The sequence below is a fragment of the Equus przewalskii genome, chromosome 28 (assembly GCF_037783145.1).
Source record: "Equus przewalskii isolate Varuska chromosome 28, EquPr2, whole genome shotgun sequence".
Classification (NCBI taxonomy): domain Eukaryota; kingdom Metazoa; phylum Chordata; class Mammalia; order Perissodactyla; family Equidae; genus Equus; species Equus przewalskii.
Genome location: NC_091858.1, coordinates 239419 through 262750, shown reverse-complemented (window position 1 = coordinate 262750; position 23332 = coordinate 239419). Strand labels below are relative to the sequence as shown.

The 23332-nt window shown below is 45.2% G+C and overlaps 1 long non-coding RNA gene across 1 annotated transcript in view; it reads right to left on the bottom strand.

Moving 5' to 3' along the window:
- Window positions 1–9911: 9911 nt before the first annotated feature.
- The window catches only part of LOC139080115 (uncharacterized), a 38457-nt gene continuing 25036 nt past the window's right edge, over window positions 9912–23332 (bottom strand). Inside the window, exons 2-3 of the long non-coding RNA XR_011534293.1 lie at window positions 17162–20162; window positions 9912–16802 (exon numbers count right to left, since the gene is read on the bottom strand). This is a non-coding gene — a long non-coding RNA (uncharacterized lncRNA). The remainder of the gene's footprint in view (window positions 16803–17161; window positions 20163–23332) is intronic.

Below are 23332 nucleotides of genomic sequence, written 5' to 3'. Positions count from 1 at the left end.
TGAAAAAAGCCTCTTACAGCCTGTCCTGGGTAAGAAAGCTGGTTTGGGCGGATCACAGAGGCAGGACTTCTTGGGTGTGGAACAAACCGTAAAGTTCAGGGAAGAAGGTTTGCTAATTTCTAAGCAGGTGGGTGGAAGGTGATCTACATTCTGGACTTTATATGTCACTGCCCCTTAACTTTCCCAAGATCTCCACAGTGCAAATGAAGTTTCTAGATCCTTCTTCAAACTGTGTAATGTAGTTATCACTTCAAATTATTCAGCAATATCTTACCGAAGGTAATTTATAATCTTGCATGTGCTGCGTAAATCAGTTTACTGAACCAAAAGCAAACCTCAGGTTATTTATATAGAGGGCCAGCTTCCAGAATGTTCAGTTGATTTATTTCATTTCAGTGACAAGTTAAGAGGAAAACATGTATAAGGAATATTTTCTATGTTAATCACAGGGCTTTTGGCTTTGTTAAAACAAACACTGAAGTGTGTTTCCAGCACACTTTAATTCCAGGTCTAGAAAGTTCTTAGAACATGTGAACCCATATATCAGGTATTTTAAAAAGTAGTTTATTAGAGCCATTATATTGCAATGTTATATTTTCTATGGTAACTGTATTAGAGAATTTTAACTTATTCAAAATTAAGAGCTTGTAGCATGCTGACTGACTGAAAATTATAAAATATGGTCCTAGAGCCTAAGAAGCTCAAGAAGTGCAAACTCTCTGAACAGGTTCAAATTCAACAAATATTTACTGCTCGTTTATTGAAGGCTAACACCTACAGAAACCCATAAGGTTTGGCTTTTTTATTCAAGGAATTTAAGATCATGTTTGTGCCATGCAAAATAGTATATGATCACATATGAAAAACATGAAGAAAATAAATCTACAGATTTGAACTGGGAGTGAAAAGTTTTCAAAGCAAACTTGAGTACGAAACTGTTGATTGATGAGTAAGATTTAAAAGATGATGAGAGTGGAGAAGACATTGAATACTAATTATAAAGATGACATAATAACAGATTATTGAGCGTCTCCTGCATGCCAGCTAGAAGGCCAAGTTCTTCATGTATGTTTTCAAGCCTCAACGTTGCATTACATTAAACATGCAAAGAATCATTATCCCCACTTTAAAGATGAAGCACCCGATTAGCACAGCTAGCTAATGACAGAACCAGGACTCAAACACAGATCCAGTCAGCTCCAAAGACTATATTTTCCACCATAAAAGAGCATAAGCACAGAAATAAATATGTTGTGATGAGGTGGCTTGAGGGGAAGGTACATTATGCATGATAATGGGCCATAAATTTGGATGGGTCTTATGGAGGTAAATTGTGAAGGGATTTGAATGCCAGGATAAAAAGTTTAGACAGGCTCCATGATGCAGTAGGGAGCAACTCTTGGTTCTTGGCTAAATCTCTAATTCTAATAAACACTATATGTTCTCTTTAGATTTCTGGTTCAGCTTTCTGTCCCCAGGTAGAAATATACATATAACCTCTTAGCCTAACACAGTGCCTGCCATATTGTATGTGCTTAATAAATAGCAAGTTTCCTTTGTTTCTGGGACTCTGGACTCCTTCTTTATTCTCTCCCTTTAAAAGAGGCCTCTGCAGATTAGGTAGATCAACAGCCCAGCTTTTTCTCTTCACTCCTCTCCCCACCAGAACAACAACCCAAAACTCAGATTTTTGTTGCCTTCTTTGCATCTTTATGGAGTATGGATATCCTTATAAGATGAAGCCTGAACTAAAGGACTGTTGCTGCTACAACATGGATGGACAGATCACAGGTAAAGCACTGTCTATCAGCAATGAAGGGGAAACTTAATCCTACATTTTAAAAGATGAAAAACTATTTCAAGAGCTATGCCAGTAAAATAAGTGCTTCAAGTACTTGAAGTCAGGAAAGGATGAACTAAAAGGAAACAGAGCCATCATATACCTTTACATAGACCTCGGAAATGGAAGAAATAACTGGGAAAGGGAGCCGATAGTTTAAAAGTAAGGATAGGAGAAGCTGCTTGAAGGAGATAAGGGATGAAGTAGCTAGAGATGAGGAAACATACATGAGGTTTGGAACTTTCATATCAAATAGTTTTGGAGTGCTATTTAGGAACAGGGCAAGAAAATAAAAGGTGATAACCAGTAACTAGGCATTCATGCATGCACTGGTATTGAGAACCAGCAACTGGATGAACATCATAAAAGATATGTTATTCTTTTCTCCATGCAGAGCAACTCTCCTTAGATAATCAAAGGCAGTTAACCTTAATTTATGCCAAAGAAATGCAAAATTAGCACCAAGAAGAAATTGTGGGTGGAAATTAGGGAGCTGTGGAGTTGATTGATTATGTCAAGCAATAACTAATTGATCTAACTTTGTACTCTAACTAAATAGTTTAATACTAGGCAAAATTTACCACTACTTTTTTGTTTTTTCTTATAGTATCAGTATATTTTCCTATAAAGAAGAAATCAGAACATGATGAGAGGAAAGGGGATTTTTCAGGAAATTACAGGAGAGATTGGTGTGATGGCTCAGAGAAAGCAAAACAGAAGCATCCTTCTTGGAGAAAGTTCTCTCCCTCTTTTCATCCCCTTCCTGCTCTCAGTGTGGCCATGCCTTTGTCCTTGCCAATTTTCTTTTCTTCACTTCTTTCCTTCAACTTTCAGTCTAGAAACCAGTGAATCATTTTACAGATGAAAATATTGATGACAGAAAGTGAAAGTGAATGTGCCTATCACTCAGGCAGTTGGTAACGATCCTGGTACAGAGGCTTGTCCTCATGGGCCAATCCTGTCCAGTGCTCCTTCTAATCTACAGCAAAATTACTGCCTGCCCTCATCTCTTCTCTCCTGTTTCCATGTATGTAAGTGTATGCACATGTGTGCACGCATGTGTGTGCATGGGGAGAAGAAATGAAGAATATAGGCAGAAAGAGTTGCCATTATATAGAAGTTTCATAAAATATTGAACTCTTTAGTTCATAAATTCTCAATTATTGGTCAGGAACTAGGAACTAAATGGGGTAATTATGTTTGCTTCACTGAATTCATCTTTACCTACAAAGAGGAAAAAACAAATTCAATAAACTCTCATCGTTAAACTTGGACTACTATAGTGGGCATAAAATCAGACTGATTTTGTCTTGTATCTTATAGCTGTCAGCTATGTAAGCTACACTAACTTTTGCTTGTACCTTGTTAAGCCTTCCTTCCTGGAGAAGGTGGTAAGATTCTGGGATTGAGAGGCAGGTAGAGTTGTGCGGAGAGGATATAAAGCAAGGTTCAATTACCATGTTCTGCTTGGGGTGATTGGTGTTTTGTTTTTGGTAATTGGGATTGAATTTGAAGGCCATGTCTGGAGCCCAGGCTGTCCTCAGTGGGCTGCCAAAGCATCCAACTTCATTGCTTTCAGGGCAAAGGTAATTAGGTGTTCTTGAGGAGTGCTACTATTTTTCAGATTGAGTAAATCCCAAACAGACGCAGCCCTAACCCAGAGCCTTGGGAAGAGCAGTTGGAGGGCCAGGCACAGTGTTGGCTTGCTCCAAGAGGAAAGCACTGAGCAAAGAGAAAGCTGCAGGAGGGAGCAAGCCCAGGAGTCCAAAGTGCAGTGTTTCAGTAACAAAAATATGCTGACATGGGAACAGTGAAATTCCTCCCACCCTGCTGTAAAGGGGGGTGGCCCATGGAAAGCCAAGTCCAGAAAATGAGATATATATGTGTTGCCCGCAGCCAGCCGCAAAGGGCAAGGAATGACAGGTACCGCCAAGGCTACTTGGTGGTTTAAGCAATCAAAGTTTATTGATAGAGGGAAACAGAACAAGGAGCAGGGATAAAAGGGGAACAGCAAATCGGTAGAACAACAAACCGGGGAAGTCCCAATGGTTTGTGTGGCAGGTGGGAGTGCCAATTGTCCGGGTCTGAGGCAAAGCGTCCTTTCCTCAGCGAGACTTCCCGGGCTGATTGTGGTGTGGATGTTGTAAGTACCGATTTGTTGTTCCCCCTTTATCCCTGCTCCTTGTTCTGTTTCCCTTTATCAATAAACTGTGATTGCTTAAACCACCAAGTAGCCTTGGTGGTACCTGTCATTCCTTGCCCTTTGCGGCTGCGGGCAACAATTTTGGTCCTGTGAGCAGGATAAAGCCCACACTTGATTTGCCCCATTGTGGGATGGGGAATTGCTTGCTTATTCAAAATTTGGCAAATTGATTTGAGACACTCTGGAGCTGATCACGCGTTACAGGTAACCCACGCTGCTGTGCCCACCTGGAAGTGATTTTGGCTCCCAAGTGACTGCTTTTCTGGTGAACCCATCGGGCTAGTTCTGAAGAAGCAGCTGTTGTAAGTACTGATGCAGTCTTAGCCAGATGATCCACGTGCTAATTATATAGGTGTTCTGTAGAGGTAGGCAACACATGAGCATCAACATGGAATACAGTAATAATCATCGAGGAACTCCACAGCCAGATGTCTTGCCATAATGGCTTTCCCGAAATTTCTCGGTTACCAAGCATCCATTCATGTTTAGCCCATTTTGGCATCCAGACTGCTAACCCATTAGCTACTGACCATGAGTCAGTGTATAGATAACATTGTCCTCCTAACTGTTTGATGGCCTGATAAACCACATACAATTCTTCATACTGGCTACTCATTCCTTTCCCCTGGGTCTCCAAGGTTTTTTGAGATATAGGGTTATAGGTGACCGCCTTCCTGCAACGGGCTCTGGCTATCACCCCAGCTGAGCCATCTGTGAACCAAGCAGGCTGTTTTTGTTCTGCCATTAGCTGCTAAAAAGGCAGTCCCCACCGTATGGGAGATTTTTGCTCATGCTGGTTTTCTTTATTAATTTCTAAAGAACCTGGAAGTGTGGGATCAAATACTTGTTCATGCAACAATGCTTGCCCTTTGGACCCTGGCTTCATTCTGTCCTGAATATACTATTTCCATTTAATTATACTGGCTTCTTGAGCATGTCCAATTCCGTGAGACACAGGTGTCCCCTGTACCCAGGTTAAAATAGGTATATGGGGATGTAGTATAACCTCGTGCCCCACACTTGAAGCCTCACTTTCTAAGAGAGCCCAATAACACGATAATAACTGTTGTTCAAAGGGAGTGTAATTACCGGCAGCCTCTGGGAGCTTCCACCAGAGAGGCACTTTCTTCCCATCCTGTTTTTGCCAAGTGCTCCAATTTGCATATCCATTTGCCACACGAATCTGCAACTCAATTGGCCCATCCCTTAGGGGCCACAGGTGCAGGGCTGTTTGTATAGCCTGTTTAGCATTTTCAAAAGCATTTTTCTCTGGTTTACCCCACTGAAACTGATACTTTTTCTGAGTGGCTCGATATAAGGGGGCCAGGATTTGACTTAAATGTGGAATGTGTTGCCGCAAGAATCCAAAGACAATAAATTTTTGTGCCTCCTTTTTATTTCGAGGAGGGGCAAAACTCAAAATCTTTTGTTTTGCTTTTGGCAAGATTTCTCATTGTCCTTTATTCCAAATTACGCCTAATAATGTGACAGTTTGTGCTGGCTCCTGGATTTTGGTGGGATTTATTTTTATCCTTCATCCTGTAAGGTTTCTAAAACTGCTTGTAAAGCACAATTTACCTCTTCCTGATTTAATCCCTGAATTAAGATGTCATCCATGTAATGGATTGGCTGTGTACTAGAACTCACAAAAGCATGAGATAACATTTCCACCACCTCTCTATGACAGATAGTTGGACTATGTATATATCTATGTGGCAATCTAATGAAAGTATACTGTCTCCCAGCCAGGTGAAAGCAAATTGGGATTGAACTGTTTGTTTTTTTTAAAGATCTTATTTTATTTCCTTTTTCTCCCCAAAGCCCCCCCATACATGGTTGTATATTCTTCGTTGTGGGTCCTTCTAGTTGTGGCATGTGGGACGCTGCCTCAGCGTGGTTTAGACGAGCAGTGCCATGTCCACGCTCAAGATTCGAACCAACGAAACACTGGGCCGCCTGCAGCGGAGCGCGCGAACTTAACCACTCGGCCACGGGGCCAGCCCCGGGATTGAACTGTTTTAACAATGGGTATAGAGAAGAAAGCATTAGCCACATCAATCACAGCATACCAAACACCAGTGTATCAGGATCCCAATCAGGACCAGTCTATGCAATTGCCATATGAACCTTTATACATTCACCTGCCCCCAGTGGTGGCGGTATTTATATTTTGCCACACACACAGCCGCCTTTTCAGCAACATGCTGGTAGGTCCTAGCCTGATCTCCCAACACATAATTCTGGCACTGCACCATAGCTAGCGGAGACTGGCAATCAGACAGTTCCTTCTCTAATAACACCTTCTCCTTTAACATGTGATCCCGGTCTTCTATGGCCTTCTGGTAAGCATGTAACAAACACCATCCTCTTCTAGCCAAGAAGGCAACATCATCTTTTCCTTTTACTGTCTGCAATGCATTCATTACATGAATGGGCTCCCACATAGGGAGCTTATTATTCCATGCCTCACACAATCCTGATCTACAACTCCATTCCTGGGCCAACACAGAAAACTGAGGGTGCTCCCATCCTGGGATCTCAATAGGAGCTTCAGTGGTCTTTGATTTCTTAAACAAGAAGGCCATAGATGCAGATCCTGCTCAGAGTGCCAAAATTGGTGCCCGCAGCCACAAGGGCAAGGAATGACAGGTACCACCAAGGCTACTTTATGGTTTAAGCAATCACAGTTTATTGATAAAGGGAAACAGAACAAGGAGCAGGGATAAAGGGGGAACAACAAATCGGTACTTAGAATATCCACACCACAATCAGCCCGGGAAGTCTCGCTGAGGAAAGGACGCTTTGCCTCAGACCCGGACAATTGGCACTCCCACCTGCCACACAAACCATTGGGACTTCCCCGGTTTGTTGTTCTACCGATTTGCTGTTCGCCTTTTATCCCTGCTCCTTGTTCTGTTTCCCTCTATCAATAAACTTTGATTGCTTAAACCACCAAGTAGCCTTGGCGGTACCTGTCATTCCTTGCCCTTTGCCGTTGCGGGCAACAATAGGGTCTGTGGATGATCCAGGAATGACACAGACCATAAAAGCTGGGGACTCAATGTGTCTGAAGGATTTATCTTTGTTTTTAATTTCCCTTCTCTTCTTATAAATATTCCAAATCCAGATACCAGGAAACATGTCTAGGCTGCATCTTGTGGTGATGGCAGGCTTGCCAAAATACAGTAGGCATGAGGGAGGGCAATGTGCACAGAGAAGCCCAGATCTGCTCCAGTGATGAGTTTGCAAACTATGCGTTTGAGCAAGTTAAGGGATATTTTTCTTATCGTTAAATGTATGGGTCCTTTGTACATTTTAATACAAGCCCTTCCTCAGATATGTGTCTTGCAAGTATTTCTCACAGTCTTGGGTTGGTCTCTTCCTTCTCTTAGTAATTTTCAAAGAGTAGAAATTTACTATCCACTACCTCATTTTATTCAGTTTATAACCATTATGAGATAAGCAACATTTCCAGTTTGAACATAAGCTCATATTTAGCTTTTAAATAGACATCTGTATGAAATTCTGTGACTCCAGTGAAGAAAGCAGTAGTGAAGAGATACATACCTTTGGGGACTGGGTGGGAGGCAGACAGCTAAGTTTCCACATCCCAGCCTTGCTCTCCTCCTAGTGCTTCCCCTGCTTCTCCTCCTCCCACTTTCTCTCCCCTTCAGTATTGCTGGAGCTTAATGGCTTGTCTTGCTGAACACATGCTTACACTGTTGCACATCTTACCCCTCACTGTGCAGTTGGGAAACTGTGGTCCAGAAAGAGGCAGGCAGTGGCCCAGACCACAGGAGGTAGTCAGAGTCCAGAAGATTAGAGAGAGCTCCAGCTTCCTCGGCCAAGGCTCTGCCCCTTCCCTTCAGGTTTCTTCTGGAAATGAGAGGCCTTCAGATTCTAGGGGAGCCCTGCCCACCCCCTCCCCATATGGGGTCATTTTCCTCTCTGCATCCTCACATGTTCACAGGCACACCCACTCACACTGACTTCTCATGTGGGGATCACGGAGGAACAGTCAAGAAAGAGCAGAGACCGGGGAAGTGACAAGGCAGGAGAGAGGGAGGCTGGAGACAGCTCTCCCACGGGGCAGTGGAATCCGTTCTCCTAGATATGTGCACTGGGGCCCAGAGATGGGCAGAGGGATCCCCAACATTCCCAGGTCTCTACCTGTTGCAGATCCATCCCTGGCCTAGCCTGGAGAGGACAGGACTGGAGTCCTGCAGTCCGTCACCGTGGACACCTGGGACAGTGATGAGCCCACCCATCCTCCCCTTGTGGATGAGAATTTGGGATAGGGAAGAACACGCCAGAGCACTGGACACTAACTTAGAGTCCAGGGACAAGAACAATCCTTGTTGGACCCTCGGGGTCCTTATGTTGACGAAAATAATCCATAACCAATCTGTAAATGAAAATTTGGGTGAGTTTATTCTGAGCTGAAATCTGAGGATTATAACCCGGAAGAGTCTTTCCACAAAGGAACAGAGCACTCCAAAGAAGTGGGGGTACATAGGGCAGTTATATACCCTCAAAGAGGGTGTTTCACATATGATTGAAATGTCCCTCCCACAATAGTCACAAGATTGCCCTGTCGGCACAGCACTTGATGGACACAGCAGGTAGTGGGTCTGCTATCTTGGTGGGCGTAGCAGGAGGCAAGTCTATTGTCTCCAGCTGGGCGGTCACAGGTGAGCACAGCAATCAGCTTCTAGCCTAAGGAAAGATACTTAATCCTTAAGGAGACGCCAACATTGGGACGCCAACGTTGGGAGGGGGAGGGAAGTTGCACCTTTACCTGAAGGGCCTTTGTTCTTGCCATAGGGAAAATCTAAAGCAGATATACAATGCATGCTCAAGGGCCCCAGTCAGGCCCTTTTGGAAAGACAAGGTCAGGCTGAATTAGGTTTATATCAAATGGCTTCCTCATATTCTCCAATATATCCTATTGCTTGCCATTTTTATTTGACACTTATCTGGAAGTAATGGGGAATTACTGTCCCGGCTGAGCTTAGGATGCCTAATGAGTGAAGAGGAACCCTCGGGGGTGGAGATAAAAAGGGGGTAAATGTATGCTCCTGAGGTTCCTTACACGCCCTGAAGCCTGTGGGTCTGGCTCCTTTACCCCTGGGACTCCGGAGAGCCTCTACCTTGAGGACACCCAAAGAAAGGCTCCTTTCTGCTTGGTGCACTTCCTGCCTGGGCTGCAGCCCTAGTGCTGGCAACCAGGGGGCAGACAGCCTCCGTGTCAGTGGTGCCCACTGAGATTGTTTTGGTTTTTGTTTTGTTTTATTGAAATATAATTGATATACAGCACAGTATATAAATAAACAATGAAAAATTATATTTGAAAGTTGCTTAGAGAGTAGATTCTAACACTTCATCACAAGGAAAAAACTTTTTTTTTTCTTTTTGGTGATGGATGTTAACTAAACTTATTGTAATCACTGATGCGGGGTGGGTGAGCCGAGGAGTCGAAAGAAAGATTTCTTAGACTCTCAAGATCTGGCAGTAGTGCTCTTTTATTTAGAGAATAGTATAGAATAGCATGGGGACAGGACCCATGGGCAGTCAGAGCTTCTGCTGCCACTGCTTCTGCTGCCCCCGCTGGCATAGGGACAGGTCCCATGGGCAGGCAGAGCTGGTGCGTGGGGACAGGACCCACGGGCAGTCAGAGCTCCTGCTGCTGCCCCGAGTTGAGGGTTAGGGCTAAATTTAAGGCATGGGTATGTGAGTCATCTCTTTACAAGACAAAGGAAAAAAAGTTAAAATGGTACCAGTGCTGGTAGGGTCCCATTGGGCGGTCCCACAACTTTTAGATAAGAATCAAACCGGATTGAGTAAATGGCAGAAGTCGCCGCTCAAATATTATCTTCAGCTAAAGACAAAGGAGGATTTTGGGGTGGGGGGTCAGTTACATGAGGTTGCCAGACAGTAAACAACTTAAGTTCTTGCCTTCCCCATTAAGAGTTTCCAGAGATAAGGCCATCCCCCCTTCCTCCTGGCGCAGAGAGGGAGGCATGGAGATTTCCTTCACAAATGCAACTGTCTCTGATCAAAGGGCAAACAAATTCCACTCCTCGGAGCCTGCTTCTTATCTGTAGTTTTAAAAGTAACCAGCCTAAAAATCCTCGTCATAAACCATTTTAAAATTAAGCAGCCTAAAAATCCTCATCAATCATTACGTAATTTATGTATATCAAATCATCATGCTGTAAACCTAAAATTTCCACAGTGCCCACTGAACTTTGCTTGGGCTCCTGGGGCAGCAAAGAGTTATGCAACAGTCTTTCTGCCTCAGAAACAACTTGCACCTCCGATTACTAGCGCTCATCTCCACAATCAAAGTGGGTCAGAAGCAGGATGAGGGGTGCAAGATCTTCCCATTGCTTCACTCAGCAGCTGTGTACCGAGCACTCCCCCTGTGTCAGGTGCCCAGGGGGCCTCAGTGTGGGCAGAAAATGGCCAAGTGGTCCCTGCCTGCCAGGAGCTCTGCAGGGAAAATGGACAACAGCAAAGACATGAGAAAGAAAAGAGCAGGTGCTGCAGTAAACACAGCAGGGGACTGTGCGGGAGGGCTGGGTGTCACTGGGAGGGAGGGTCTGCAAGGCCTCACTGGAGTGACATTTGCTGGGACCAGGATGACAAGAGGGAGCCAGCCCTGCACGAGTCAGGAGCAGTGTGTCAGGGAGAAGGCACCACAGGGGCAGGGTCTCGCAGGCAGAAGTGAGTTTGGCCGCGGGAGGTTACAAAGGTGGTGGTGTGGCTGGAGGAAGCCTGGGAGGAGAGAACGGGAGATGGGGTCGAATGCAGGGCCAGGGCCTGCGGCCTGGTAGGCTGTGTTAGTTATCTTTTCCTCTCTAACTACATTGCCCCAAAACTTTGCATTTTAAACTATAAACATTTAATATCTCAAGTTGTGTGGATGAGCAATCAGGCACATTTTTGCTGGGTGCCTCTTCCTCAATGTGTTTAACAGGTTGGGGCTGAGGCCTCAACTGAGGCTCAACTCGCAGAGGATTTGCTCCAAGTTCACTCCCAGCTTTCAGGATTCAGTCTGGACTGAAAGCCTGATTCCCACTCCATCTGTTGGCCTGGGGACTGCCTCCACTCTCTGCTATCTGGGCCTCTACATAGGGCAGCTCCTAGCATCTGCACTTGATTCCCCAGTTCAAGGAATATGACCTAGAGAGACAGAGACAGAGACAGGGACAGAGAGAGAGACACAGAGAGGTAGAATACCAGAGAAGGAATAAGAAGGAAGTAGACGACTTTTTGTAATTAAAATTTAGACAATGCATCCCATCACTTTAGCTGTATTCTGGTCAGAAGCTAGTTTCTAACCACTTAGTGGTTACACGGAGATGTATGTATGATGAGTGGGGACCACTGGGGACCACTATGGAGGCTTCCCATATCATAGACTGAGAGGATGTACTTGAGTCTCATTCTAAATATAACAGTAAACAATTGAATGGTTTTAGGGCAGAGGATGATAACATCTGAATTTCCATTAATTTCAACCCCCTCGTGATGCTGACATGAAAATGAGGCCAAGTTGGAAGTGACTCTTTCAATATCACATTGCTGGAACCCAAGCCCTTTTCGAGTGATGTCCCATGATACATCCCACCTCTTCTTGTAATTCTTCCATCTCTAAGTTTGTGCCTTAGATACACATGACATCATCCCTCTGGTATTATAGATATTATTTCATATACACCTGGTGGTGTCCTTAGAAAGTAGATTCTAGCCTGATCCCCATTGTGTAGGTTTGGAGACTGAGAAGGACCTGAGAGGCGTAATGACATTCCCAGGACACACAACTGGTAAGAGAAAGCAGATCTGAATTCAACTCCGTCTCCTCAAAGCTAGGACCCTAGTTGCATTTCCAGGGAGCTGTAGCTAGGGTTGTGTTTTCTCATTGTGTACAGTTAAGAAGATGACATGGGAGAGGACGGTGAGCTGTAACAGCCAGCGGGACAGGAGACCTCTAGATAAGTCTGACTGAAGGAAGCTGCCCAATCTTAAAAATATGACTTCACTTCCTTGGTGCTAGGCCACAATGGGTCTTAGAACTCTGGTCACCAGGTACCCACAGTCCCGTCCAGCTCACTTCACTGGAGATGCTGAAAAGAACGAGATGCTTTCCTGCTGCATCCTGACTTTCAGAGGCTCTGGGTTCAGGAACGCCCAGAGAGAGAATCTTTTCTATTGCTGTAGACATTAGCTCAGCCTTCATCCCAGATGCCTAAGGCCATTTGGCAGAAGGAACCCAAAGGCAACATGGGGCAGTTCAGAGCAGACCAGTGCAGGCCAGGACACAGCTGTGATTCCACCTGAGCAGCCCCACCCGTTCCCCTCCTCGTGTGTGTGTGTGTGTGTATGTATTGAGAGGGGAAGGCAGGGGATGAGGGGCATGCTCTTCTTGGACAGGAGCAGGTTGTTAGGTGTCAGAAGCCTGGTGGGCCTGTCATGTTCATACCCCAGGTCATGGCTGGCAGCATGAGAAGGTGAGCTCCTCTACTCATATGTTGCCTGAGCCCTAGGGTTTTCTTCTTCCCTCCCTGACTAGAGTTCTTTGCAGATGCCCCTCTGTGCCTGAACTGAGGACAGAATTTCTCACGGGAGTGTCCCCTTATGATAATGTCCAGGCAGGCCCCTGATGCCTCCTGGACTGGTTCCTGAGTATATCTTTGCAGAACTCCATTCAAGAGATCACTGAGGAGCTGGCCGATGGGTTCAGCTACTCCACTTCTCTAGACAAGAGGCAAGTGCACCAGGCCGTGCACGCCATCCAGTGCTGGTCTGAGGTGAGAGCAGGGTCTTCGCACTTAGGACGTCTAGATAACTGGGGTGGGACTAGAACCCAGATTCAAATCTGGGGATGCCCCTGGGGCCCTCCCAGGACTTTCCCACGTGAGTGTCCCACAGGCGGGTTCCCAAAGAAATCTGGGCGTCCACATGTAACCCACCTGTTGTGTGGTAGGGTAGAAAGACATTCTTCACATATTTGTTGCAATAGTAGAGAAATGTTTAATGTCATTTTCACTTTTCATGAGGCCATGTGTATCTTAGCATTTTGTCACTGTTTCAATTGTTTTAACGGACCCACCCCAGGTATCCCATGGAGCAGTCAGTTCAACTGTCCTTGCAGACTTTCTCCAAGCCTTATACATCATTGCACTTAATAGGGTGATTTATACATAAAGGAGGGGTGTGGGATTACTTGAGTCTATGCGCTTCTCTGCAACTTGTCATCTCACAGAACCCATCAAATCATTGTAGGCCTGCCAAGTCAGGAGCTGTGGCCTTATGTGACTTCTTAATATCCCATAAAGGAAGTCATTTGCCACAGCAATTCAGCCTTTCAATGTTGTTGGACCTTGATGTGATTCAACTCTGTTGCCACTTCAGCAGTGCTGCAGGGAACATCGTGTGTCCTCATAGACTGTGTTTGTTTGCTGGGTCTGCCATAACATAGGACCACCAATTGGGTGGATGGCCCCTGATGCTTACTGGCCCAGTACCGGTCTCTGCATTTGTAGAGCTCCACCCAGGACATCACTGAGCTGGCTGACGGGTTCAACTGCTCCATCTCCCTAGACAAGGGGCAGATGCATCTGACTACCAACAATGGCCAACACTGGTCTGGGGTAAGGGTGGGCACATCTTGGTCTCCACACCCAGAACCCCAAGATGACTAGAGCAGACCCAGAACCCAGATTGGAATCTGGTGACTTCCCTTGGGTGTTCCCAGGAATATAGTTTCCTCAGAGCCTTCCCCTCCACGTCAGGAGCGGAACAAGCCTCAGGTACTTTAGCAGGAATGTCATACAGCCCATGCTATGGACAGTTCTCAGTTCTGACCTGTGTGATCTTGAGCAAGCACTTGAAATCCCTAACCCTCTATTTCCCAATATCTACAGTGAGGGAGTTTGTTGATGACTCACTGGAATAATGCTCTTAACACAGGCTATTAATACAGGAAGTGCTATTGTTTCTTAGCTAACAAAATGCCTTGAAGGTACTAGTTGCTTATCATTCCCGCCAAAATTAAATTATACTTTCAAAACCTAGAACCTTTTTCTGTGTAGGCACACACGTCCCTTCTCTTGCCCAAGTTCCTGAGGTGATGGGAGTCTTTAGTCTGAGCTCCAGACCTTTATCCTCCTGGTGGCTCATGTGATGCCTCTGACTATATGTCCCTCCTTGTCCACCCAGTGTGAAAAGAAGTCAACCCTGTCCCTGGATGAGGACTGCACAATCCTGACTCCCAACACAGGCACAACAGAGAAGCTGGTAAATAGAGTCCCTGGCACCAGCCTTCACAGGTAGAAGCATCTTCTTTATCACCAACATCATCAACTTTCTGTAGAGCATGTAGGTCTTCAATACCACCCAACAGATTTGGGACCACCTGTTCCATAGGTGAGTGCTGCCCCCTTCACAGCACAGTGGTGAGTCTCTGGCCTACCAGCTGTGTGTCTAGGGAATGTCAACTCACCTCTTTGAGCTTCACTTTGCTGTCCTGAGAAGTGGAGTGGTAAGAGAATGAACTTCATAGGACTATTGCAGGAAATCATGGGATCAGCCATGGCAAGTGCTCGTGTGGAGCCTGGTTCTGCAGAAAGGGCTGCTGGACATGCTGTATGTCTTCATGTTTATTAATTCTCTCTTCCCCAGGAAGAAGTTCTGTCTCACCTCAAACTAGCCTGTTACCTTTCTTACTTTGAAAAAGCACATGAAAAGCAACCTGTTTTCCCTTTTGAAAAGGAGTTTTGAGATTCCATTCATCTGGTCCTGTCCTTGTCCTTTGTGTAGCCAAATCAGGGATCTCTGGGGGCAGGAGAGAAGCCCCAGCCCGACTCAGGTAACTGAAGGATCTTATTAGGGTTCATTCATTCAAAAATATATATTAAACACCTACTCCATGCAGGCACTTTTCTACACTCTAAGATAATTGAAGAAATGAAGCAGACTCATTATTGTTGGGGGTTTTTTTGTTGTTGTTGTTGTTTTTTGCATTAAGAACTGGTAAGTAAAGAAAAGGAGAAAAATCTCTTTGTGCACACATTCTTTTGAATCCTATATTTGACTTTCTTTGTTTTGTCAAAGGTTGCAAAACTCCCTCAAGTTTCCAATAGCAAACGGCTGTGGCCAGCATCCAGCAGGTCACCTCTGCTTCCCAACAGCTAGGACCTGTAGACATGCCACCATCTGGGAAGTTCCCACATAGACTTTTCAGTGAACTTCACATTTCCCAGGTTGAGTGCTCTTGGTTTTCATCTTGAGAAAGTAGAATTTTAATTACTAGAGAATCTCTTTTGATTTTCATAATCCAGAAAATAATTAACTTTGGGGAAAAGCTTTGATATCCTTAGACTAGCAGGAAAAAGACTTCTTCAATCTCCGTGTCAAATACACTGAAGGAGCTCATTTCTAGCATCATTCCTTTAGCCAATAATCTTAGGTGTGTCCTACAAGCTGAAGCCACCACACTGTGGATATGTGGTGGGAAATGCAGACATAAAACAGAATCCACTTGTAGTGACCTTGGGTCCAGCGGTGTAAGTCCTCCTGGGGACAGCGATGACTGACCTTCCTAACAGAGGAAACATCAGGCTCTTACCATTTTATTTACCACTACAAAATGTGGCCATATAAAAGCAGCGCTTTAAAATATTTTATTTTGTTCAAAATCACACTGGCATGTAGATTTCAAGAAACCAAATAGTATCAAAAGCTGAACACTGCCACCACCACCAGTCCCTAGTTGTCAACCCTGGCCTTTTTCCCAGAGACATCCAGTTTTAGCCTAAAAGCAACAATGGTTTAGTTTTCTACTTTTGTTTGGTTAGAAACCAGAAGTTATATTTTGATACGTCATATTTTCACAAAAGCATTCCTGCTAATTAAGTTTCTAAACCCCCCTCCTTATCCCCAAGGATGTTTAATTTGCCATGTCACTTGATCTGTGTTTTCTAGGCAATGTGTATTTTCTAGCTGTTTTGGTTCAGGCTTCTCCACAGCCTGTGACCCTCACTCAGGTGACAGCAGCCAGGTAGCTCGTCCAGATGATCCCCACAGGGACCATGACAGTGTGGGTGGTCCAGCAGAAGCTCATGCAGCAGCAACTTGTGATGACAACAGTGGCCCAGCTGCAGACCCCTGCTGTTCCCAACCAGCGCAGGTGCCAGCCAGCTCTGATAGTCCAAACCAGCAGCCTAACTTACAAATGAGAGTCCCTGATGTCAGGTTAACGATGCCCACTAAACCTCCCTGTGCCTAGTCAGGGAAGTGGGATGGCCTCAGCATGGGCCATCCATTCATTCCACCATCTAGCCAAAATCGGGTAGATTTTATTTATTGTTGAACCTTGGTACAGAGTTATGTGAGATGTTCATCACTTGGAAAGCTATAATTGAAACAAAGTAGTATAAGTGTAACTGCCAAAGGGGGTCTTCTACTGACCACAAGACAAGCCAATAGTCAGGAGGCAAGGTGGTAGACAGAAAGGGTCTTTTTATTACAGCTTGCCAGCAAGGGGGAGGATGGTGGACTCATGTCGTAAAGAACCATCTTAAAACTCCAAAATTTTGAAGCAGTTATGTAAGGCAAATGGGCTAAAAAGGGGGGTCTTGGGATGTTGACCATCTGGAGTTGTAGTCCTTGAGACTACAGTGTCCCTTTCTCTCTTCACTGGCAACAGTTATCAGCAGAGGTTTATTCCTGAAGGTTGTTACATCCCTGGAAATGCTGAAAGAACAACGTTATTGCCTTATCGGAATAATAAGGTCTAGGTACAAGCCGAGGCTACAAAAATAGCAGAGCAAGCAGATGTGTACTTCTCTACGCTGCGCAATCTAGAGCATTACTAACAAGGGAAAGGGGGTGTCTTGTTATAGTCCCAACATAATTCCCTTCTATAAGATGGCTTACCTTATGCTAACCTGTATTAACCATTGGCTGTACTTAGCTATTTAGGCGGCGTGAACATAATCATCCTATTACAATGCATCCTACACTGTGGGAGCAGTGATTCTCATTGAACACCCCCTTTTCTGACTGACTGACTGAAAAATTGACAGTGGCAATTGTTTTCTCAATAACGTTACCTTTTAATTTCTCTTCCAGAGCAACAGTGCTGGGTCTTGAAAGCCATGTCGAATCCCGCTGTTAGTGTACAGTGTGTTGCACTTCACAGGAGCCCTCTGGAAGGTGCAGTGAGTCATAAAACAGGCTTTGTGAAGCTAGAACATAAGAGGCCTTTGACGGAGCCTGCGTCTGCTTGGCTCTTTATACCTGACTGGAAAGGCATCACGGCCCTGAGAGGGGAGAGAGACTGACTAAGGTGGGTCATTTCAGATCAGAGGAAGCCAATGTGTTTTTTCTTTCCCTCCTAAAATGTGACTTGTTTGAACTGTGAAAGAGAATGTTTAGTACTGACTCCCATTGAAGCACATTTGTGACACGTTCCAGCTTGTGCTGTAGGGAAACGATCTCTGATTGAATTTTCATCCCAAAGAGCAGCCAGGGCGTGTGACTTGCTTCCATGCAAACACAGCCTTCGGGACTGCTCCTCATCCCAGCACACCCGCGGTATTTCCCAGCTTTTGGATGAAGCTCGTGTTTGGACTCAGCGTACTGAAGCAGCTCCGGTGAACTTGTGAGGCTCCCGTCTCGGGTGGTGTGGGGCCCAGAGCACCACACAAATGTTGTTCTGTTGTAGACGTCACTGCTGAGTGCAGGGTGAGGGAAGGAATTAGGGCAGAGGCTTGTCATTCCTCCCTTGTTCTCATGCCCTCCCCAGGGTGATCTGTAGAGATGAGAGACCTCCTTGTACAGGGTGGTTTATTTATGAACCTACAAGTATTACCCACAGAAATGGGCATGGTGAACTCTTCATTGCAGACCTGTAATGCCGAATTTCTGAGCCGGGGTCTCATACATGAGCAGAAGCGCTCACTCATGATTCTGCCTAAAGCCGGGAACTCTCCAAGCTGTTTGGGGAGGCACAGTTGAGTGGCAAAGAGGAGGCTGCATGTTTGCTAGTTTTTATTTTTTCACTGCAGCAAAATAATAGAGTGACTGCAGTGAGCTTGATTGGCTGATGATGTCTCCTTACCCAGAAGTTTTCCCCCAAGCAAGAGGTACATGCCCCATGACACCCTCTCCACTCTGGCTCCATGCCGCTCTTACATTACTCAGTTCAGGAAATCAGGTTGAATTAGGTCTGTGTGTACTAAGGATCAGTTAGGGCCTACTGAGAGATTTTTAATTTTATTTTTATTTAACCTGTTCCCTCTCCATGGTATCAGTTTCACACAAAGGAAAGCCTTCTGTCATGTAGTTTTTTGTTTCCCATCAACTTACGTGGACAACAAGATGGTGACAGTTAGTGCAGCCAACTGGGCAGCTCATTGCTGACCTCTTGATTGGAAATTTGGAAAAAGTAGAAATCAAATGTTGAAAAAAGGGGAGAGATTTAACATTTTAGTTAATTGAACATATCAAAACAGAGCCCTATAATCTATTTTCTTATAACCAAACTTGCTCATTCTGGCTTGGCACGTGCTGCCGTGAACACGCACGGCGGGTGTGCAGCACAGCTCTCTGTGCACGCCTGGTGTCTGGTTCCTGAGGAAAGTGCCTGCTCTGTTTATCCTGAAGCATGCAGAACCAGCAGAGATAGGAATCCCTTTGTTCAGCTTATTTTAATTTCTGCATCCTGTTCATTTTCCACTTGTCCTTCAAGGGGGGTTGGCGGCCTCTTTTTAGATGATGATAAAATGTTGAGTGCACATACTTTAGAGTATCCCAGACATAGCTGCCAGAATAGAAGTTCCCATTAATCTAGAGACTGGAAGAGAATTTAGAAACATCTCTCAGAAGCTTTCTAGGGGAACAGAACTGGGGTTCTGAATATTTGCTGTGTGGAAATCCTGCCCTATCTTATTATGTGAGTGACAGTGTCTCTCATCCCTGAAGTGCGTTTTCTTCAGCGAGTCCCTAATGCACAATATGGAACAGAAAAGAGTTTTACTTGTATCACTCGATTTAGCAACATCTAGTTGTCACCAGACCTACAGTCTTTAAAAGTCATTTAAGTAAAAATTCTCCTTCAGGGATAGTGTTTTTCAGCCTTCTGTTTTAAAGGTTAAACTTTCCATATTTGAGAATTAAAATGTGTGTAGGTAATTGTCAGCTAGGCTTTCTCAGATTGTCATTGTTAGCAGAATCCTGCATGACTTTGTGAACCAGGGGTCCTACCAGCACAATATGTAATGACTGAAGGAAATCTTAGAACATAAGTGATAGAGACAGCAGCCAGAACACTGTTAAACTCCAATTGGCCACCACGGAAAGCAGTTGTCCTTTCAATCTGTTCTGTTAAGGCCAGGCTCTTTCTCAAGCCTCCCCCAGGAAGCAGGAGGTCAGATCTGAGCCCTCCTTCAGATTTGCTGCCTAGTGAGGCAGAGGCTTTCCTCTTTGCAGTGTTTGTGATTTTTTGTTAACTGTTGTAACCAAAGAGCTGTTGTGTTTTAAAACATAAAGGAAGAAGATTGGAATTGTAAATACTTTGTAAACATAACCGTTTGTACTTGAATAGTAGTGTTTTAAAGGGCACTGATATCTCACCAAACAAAAAGTATAATAAATGATCTTTTTATATGCTTGTTTTGTCTTTTATAGAAAACTAGTATTCAAGTTAAATAAGATGCTAATTGTGTTTATTTCACTTGTATGAAGAAAAAAACTAAACAAAACAAAAGAGGAACAAGCGGTGATGGAGGCAGAGTTTTCTTCTCTCCCTCTCCCCCAGGCTGTGGGAGGAACTAGAAGGAACGGAGCCTGCGCAGAGGTCATGAGTGAAAATCACCGTTTACCTCTGCAGGGGCCGCTGCACCCCAAAGCCACAAGTGGAGGGAAGGCTGCTGCCCTGTCTCTGGTGACCTGCTGCACACAGCACCTGGTCTCCTGGAGGCTGGGTCGACCCAGGGCAGTTTCAGACCTGGAACCTTCCTGCTCTCAGACGCTCCACCCGACACTCCACTAACCAGGCGGCCCACAGGTGCTTCTTCCTTTATCTTCTCTTTCACTTTCAGACTCCTTTTCCTTTTGTAAAACAAAAGTTTCTGATTACAGAGAAAATTACCTACTTTTTATTAAAAATGTATACTTTATACAAAGTTAAGAAGTGCTCTAAAAAAATCTGTGGTTAGTTTTGGTATCTTCTCTTTCACCACAGAAATGGAGGCACAGGGGCCACATGGGCCTGCAGCTTCAGGCTCCCCTTTCATATCCTCCCCACCCTGAGCCAAGTGCTCGGGCTCTTGTGAGCACCAGCTGCACCTGGAGACCTGGCTGGGGGCAGGTGCAGGGGCCTCACTTAGGACCCTTTGCCAAGCGCCCACCAGGCGCTTTGTGTTGGGAAGACAGGGTGCTTGGGACCCCGGTGCTCCACGGATCAGTGGGTCAGGACTCAGGAGCCTGCCTAGCCACGTAATGGGGGCCAGTGACTTCACCCCTCAGTGCCTCAGTTTCCTCCTATGTATCCCCCCCCCCAAGGCAGTTGTGACATTCAGAAAGCACTCAACCTCTGGCGCCTGCGTGCAGTCATTGATTCTTTTGCTGTGATTATTTTCAGTGGAAAAAACTGTGTGCTTTCAGAGCCATCACTCCATCACTGTGACCCTACAATGTCATCTCAGCCAATGGTACAGATCGCAGCAGGCCCAGGGTGGGCTGATCTGGACATGAGGCTGTCTTTCTGTGTGTATCTAGTGGGGGCTGGGCTCACTCAGGTGAAGTGATTCTGCATCTAGCCACAGTGGGTAGTGATGTGGATTAAGGCTGCCCCAGCTAGAGAAGCCCAAGGCGACCTGGCCTACATGTCAAACTATATGACCCAGTGAGTTATTTTATGGTATGAATTAGGGCTGCCCCAGGGAGAGAAGCCGAGGGCATCCTCACCTACATGCCGATCTATATGGCCAGGTTCGTATCTAAAAGTTATATGACCGCACAATAACCAGACCCCATCTGCACTGAAATCATTTAATGACTTTTTACATCATTTTTTCTTTTTCCAGTAAAAATAAGTCACGTACCCATGCCTTATAAAATTAGCCCTAACCCTCAACTCAGGGCAGCAGCAGGAGCTCTGACTGCCCATGGGTCCTGTCCCCATGCTATTCCATACTATTCGCTAAATAAAAGAGCACTACTGCCAGACCTTGAGAGTCCAAGAAATCTTTCTTTCGACTCCTCAGCTCACCGACCCCGCATCAGGTAGCACCTCTGAACCCATGAGTCTTTTGCCACCACCTCCAATACGTACGAGTACCTAAATTCAGGTTAACATAAAACACACCCTGTAGGCTACCCCACAGGCCACCCAACTATGCCAGCTGTAGAGGTCTCACTTAGGTCTTTCTCTTGACTCTAACCTATCTTCCTCTCAGATGTTCAGATCCCGTGTCAGCGCCCTCTCCACTCTGGCAGCTATGATTCAGGGGCCCTCGGGAGAGATGGGGGAGCCCCTGCCACAGACTCTGGGCAGCAATTCTCCCCTGCTCTGCCCTCGGCCCCCATCACCCAGGGGCCCTCGGGAGAGAAGGGGGACCCCCTGCCACAGGCTCAGGCAGTTCTTCCCTGCTCTGACCTTGGCCCGCATCATCCACACCCTAAGGTAAACTAATCTTTCAAAGTTTCCATTTTACTGGATAAATTTTGTACGTACATTCAGTGGAACAGACTGCAGCTATTAAGAACAAAGTTAGAGTTACATATTCTGGAATGGAAAGGTCTCTCTAAGGTGTAGTAAGTAAAAATGTGCAGAATTGTGCACGGAGTGTGCTACCAGAGAGGAACTACTTGTATGCCTGCACGTAGAGTAACCTGGAAACATGCTGTGTTAACAGCGGCTGCCTCTTGGAGGGAGATGAGGGCATGCTCAGGGATAAAGGGTGCTTACCTCGTACTATTTGGCATAGTCTCTTATTGTTTGAATAATTTTGCCGTGTGCATGAATTATTTATTTTTTAAATACAACCCTAAAAATAGCCTGTTCATCAGAGGCTCCCCAGCTCAGGAAACTTAATTGTTTATGGGGGCAGGTTCCAGCTTCCTTTACTGATCCCTTGTAGCTACCTTGACTCTCAAGAGCTTTCAGCCTATCATTCTGCTCCCTGGATAGCCTTCATTCTCTCCCCGACTTTCAATGCTGTGTTTTTTTCTGTTCTTCTCTGTTGCAAACTATTTCTCCTTTCCTCCTTCTCTGAGGACCAGCCCACATAGCAAAGCGTGCACTCATTCATCCATTCTCTCCATAATGTTGTTTTCCAGTAGTATCTTATATTAGACAGTAGCATTTCTCATTTCCCCAGCTGCAATGCCGTTTTAGTTTATCCCTATTTAATGAGCATTTATTAAAGCATATTCTATGCCAACTTTTATCACTAGTGGCAGAAATTTAAAAAAAATCAACACCAGGCTCTTTCCTTCAAGAGATTCAAAGCTAATGAGAGAGATATAAATTATTGGTTTGTTCAGTTGATGTTCATGGAGTGCATAGTATGTAGCAGTTCATTGTTTAGGCCCTGGAGCTATCGTTGTGAGCAAAATGGAAGGGAAGTTACATTCCAGCAGGCCAGAGGGATGATAAAATAATTCAAAAGGGGATAAGCACTATGAAGAAACAGAAGTAAGATCATGACGGCCGTCTGCGCCCAGAGCCGAGTCCCGTCCTTCCTCACGGAGAGCTGGCCCGCCGCGTGAGCGGGCCTGGGAGCGCTCCGAGGTCGAGCGTGTCACTGCCTTGAATCTCAAGGTACTCTGGGAAACCTTGATTTCCCAAAGTAGTTTTTTTTGTTTCTTGGAATGAGGAGTAAAGTTATTTAAATATAACAAAATCCACCTTCATAAGAATTCGAACAATGTAGAAAAAGAATTCTTCTGTCCTCTGCCCTCCTTAGTCCTATTGACGCCCCTCCCCCTTTTTCTTCACTTAGCAATATGTCTCCAACATCTATTCAAGTCCGGAAATAGATAATTATTCCTTTCATGGCTGCGTAATTGTCCGTAATGAGGACGTGCCATACTTGCTCAGTCGTTCCCCATCGATGGGTTTTCCCACAAGTCGTACTGAGAAGAGCGCTCTGGTACATGGGTTCTGCTCCTTCACCTCCACTGTCTTGATTCCCATTGGTGGAAACTAAATTGGGATAGTGGGCCAAAGGATACGCGTATCTAAAATCTTAATTTTCATCGGTATTCACACAGTA